The sequence below is a fragment of the Mesoplodon mirus genome (assembly GCF_964341445.2).
Source record: "Mesoplodon mirus genome assembly, chromosome: 17".
In the NCBI taxonomy this organism is placed as follows: Eukaryota; Metazoa; Chordata; class Mammalia; order Artiodactyla; family Ziphiidae; genus Mesoplodon; species Mesoplodon mirus.
The window spans coordinates 17,515,512-17,518,905 of NC_138993.1; the positions used below are offsets into that span (position 1 = coordinate 17,515,512).

Here is a 3,394-nt window from a genome sequence, read left to right on the forward strand (position 1 = left end):
TCTTTTAGGTTATAAAACTATTTCTCCTCAAGGGTTGGGAGAAAAAATATACCAAAGTATATTATGTAATTATGGTGGTTTTTACCTTCTTTTTCATATTTTCTAAAATGGGCACATATTTTAACAATCAGAAAAAAATCATTAAAAGATTTCCACCAAAATATGTAAATCAAATGACATATATTTACATTTTCATAACACTAAGATATTTAATAGAGTAATACAACATATTAGTTACTTTTTACATGCATCTTTTCATTTTGCATTACTTATAACAATGTCTGCCAGTGAATGGTCTCTGTTTCTAAAATTAAATTAGATAAGCAAGTACAGGGTATTGTGTGAAGGGTATAATTTGAGGGGTAATCTTTGGTGGAAAAAATTGATTTGAGGAGAATTTGGGATAGTCAAAATCCATCTGTAAAGCCATAATGGCTGGACCTATATCATAATTTTTGTAATAGTATTTTTTATTTTTAATTGTGGTAAAAAAACACATAACAAACTTTACCATCTTAATAATTTAAAAATGTACAGTTCAGTAGTATTAAGTATATTCACACTGTTGTATATAATAGTATTTTAAGGATAGTGTTTTTATTGGTTTCATAAAAACAATACATGTTCATTTATAAATAATTCAAACAATATAGAAAGTTACAGGAAGGTTTTTAAATCTCCTCAGATCCCAGATTTTACCATCAATATTAAGTGACCATCGTGGTAGGCATATTTCTATGCACTTATACAAATAAGATAATCTTATTTAAGATGAGAATGTGCATACTTTTTAAATTTTTAAAGTGTTAAAATTATTTGAATTTGGTACTAGTAAGATAAGCTGAAGGAATTGCTGAACTCTAGAAAAATGTTTCTTTGCCACAAGAGACCTTATGTCCTAAAATATCCAAAGTTTAAAAAATTAAGAGTTTGGAGATTTTTTTATCTGTATGTTTCCAATTTAGAAATGCAAGTTGACTCTGCTATGAAAAAGATATATTTTTATTTATGTCATTATTTTTTAAAGTAAAGGTTTTAATGTTCCTGTTTTGTAACCTTAATTCCTTTGGTCATTTGGTCTTGATCTCTATTTTAAAATCCAGTGGTCGCAACACACCTCAGTTCTCAATTCCTACTTATTAATTTTGATTCATCATTTAGCTATCTGCTCTTCACTAAGTAGTTTTTTTTTTTTTTAACATGGATTCGTGGATGTTATGTTTGCCTTTTTCATCAATTTCTGAATGTCACTTACTTAGATATCATAGTTTGGGGTCATGCTGGCTTTGCCTTAAGACTGCAAACATTTTTCCTTTGTTTTCTGGCTTTGAATATTGCTTAGAGGAAGTCTAAGGCCAGCATGATTTCCTCCCTCTGATAAGTTAGTTTTCGGCCTGGAGGTCTGAAGTTTTTCCTTCATTCTTCATGGCTAATAGCTTAACCAGTATATGCCTTGATATGAATAGTATATGTCCATTTTTCTTTGAACATTTTATTCTGCAGGTTCAGTTCTTTCATGATTTTGTGGAAATTCTCTCTGTTACATCTTTAAGTGCTTTTTCTGATTCCTTTGTTGCATTATGTACTCAGGGAGTTGAATTAGGCTATATCATGTTGTCTTTGTCTCACTTGCATATTATCTTGTTTGCAATTACTTTGGTCCACTTTTCTTCTGCATTCACTTATTAAATTCAGTTGTCAACTGGAATTTATTGAGTACTAGCACCAGTGATAAATAAGATCACATCCCTTCCTTTATGTGAAGCTATGAAGCTTTTTACTTGAGAATAGGGGAGGGAGAAATAAACATAACAAAGTCAGGTAGTGAGAATAAGAAACCCAGGTAAGGAAATGGGGGGGGGGATTGTGCATTTTAGATAATGCAGTGAGAGTAGGCCTCTCCGAGATGACATCTGAGAATAAACGTGAATGGAACGAGGCTGTGAGATAGGCAAAGACCTGGGCAATCCAGATGTAGAGAAGAGCCAGTACAAAGGCCCTGCAGTGGAAAAGTGGTGTGTTCAAGACAGAATGATTAGAGCTGAATGAGTAATCAGAAACTGGTGAGAGGTGAGACTAGAAAATTGGATAGGCCGGGTCACAAAAGGGGGCGAAGGTCCGAAAGAGGAGGCTGAATTTTTTTCCAACTGTGATGAGGAGCAAGGAGATGATATATGCTTTAGAGGAGTCACTCTGGCTGCTGCTAAGTATTTCAACAGCAATAAATTGAGTATAAAGAATTGGTCAGACAGGTGTTATCTAACTAAAAAAGGAAAAGGGGAGCACTGAGATAATATAATAACTTCAGGAAGTAACCTAGTCCTGGATAAACTTGGGAAGACCTGAAGTTACTAGAACCCCGGAGCTAGGAGGGGAGACCCAGCAGAGTTGGAACCCTGACCTGGGGCAGGGGGTGCTGCCCACTTGCTGCTGGTGCCTCTGAGAGTTATGCTGGGGCTGGTTCTAGGAAAGTGGAAAATAGTTGAAATTTGGGGCTCACTGCTGCTGTGAGGGTGAAGGTCCATAACTGGGGCAATGCTGGCAGGTGCAGAAAGCCAACAAAGAGGAGCAAGTTCTTCTTCCCTCTTCTTGACTTTTAGTCTTTTTTTCTAATGTCGCTTACTGACAGACTGTAGCAAGGATTCAGCTGGCAAAGTATAGAAATGTAGCTTGCAGAGTCGCAGTCCCAGCATCACAGAGTATGGAATGGTTTATTGCTAAGAGATAACAGCCTAATAACTGGCACAAAGAGAATTAAGGATGACTTCTAGGTTTTTGTCTTGAGCAACTGGATGAAAATAATGCCACTTGTTGACATGGGGGAAACTTGGGGAGAAGTAAATTGAGAGGGAGAAGAAAATCAGTATGTTTGTTTTGAATGAGTTAACTTTGCAGTCCTTATTAGACATCTGAATGGAGTTGGTAGATAGGGGTTCGGAGCTCGACAAAGGTATTAGGGATAGAATACAAATTTCAGGAGTCCTAAGAACACAGACAATAGTTAAAATCAGAAAAATTGGATAAGATGACTGAGGGGGAAATTAATATTATGGTGAAGAAAAAAAAGGGTGAGGAATATGCCTGGGAGTCCCAAACATTTGGGAAAAGGAAAATGATCTGGCAAGAAGGTAACTGATGATCTCAACAAGAGCAGTTTAAGTGGAGCTATGGAGACAATAATCCTAATTGGAATGGACTGAAGAGATGATGTATGGTGAGGAAGTGGAAACTGCCAAGTACAGACAACCTTTTAAAAGTTTGTTATAGGGGCTTCCCTGGTGGCACAGTGGTTGAGAGTCCGCCTGCCGATGCAGGGGACACGGGTTCGTGCCCCAGTCTGGGAAGATCCCACATGCCGCAGAGCGGCTGGGCCCATGAGCCATGGCCGCTGAGC

General features: G+C 36.9%; 1 long non-coding RNA gene across 1 annotated transcript in view; it reads left to right on the forward strand.

The window, feature by feature from the left end:
* Positions 1-3,394, forward strand: part of LOC309792806 — a 69,909-nt gene that overhangs the window by 7,647 nt on the left and 58,868 nt on the right. The gene's annotated exons all lie outside the window — the stretch shown is intronic.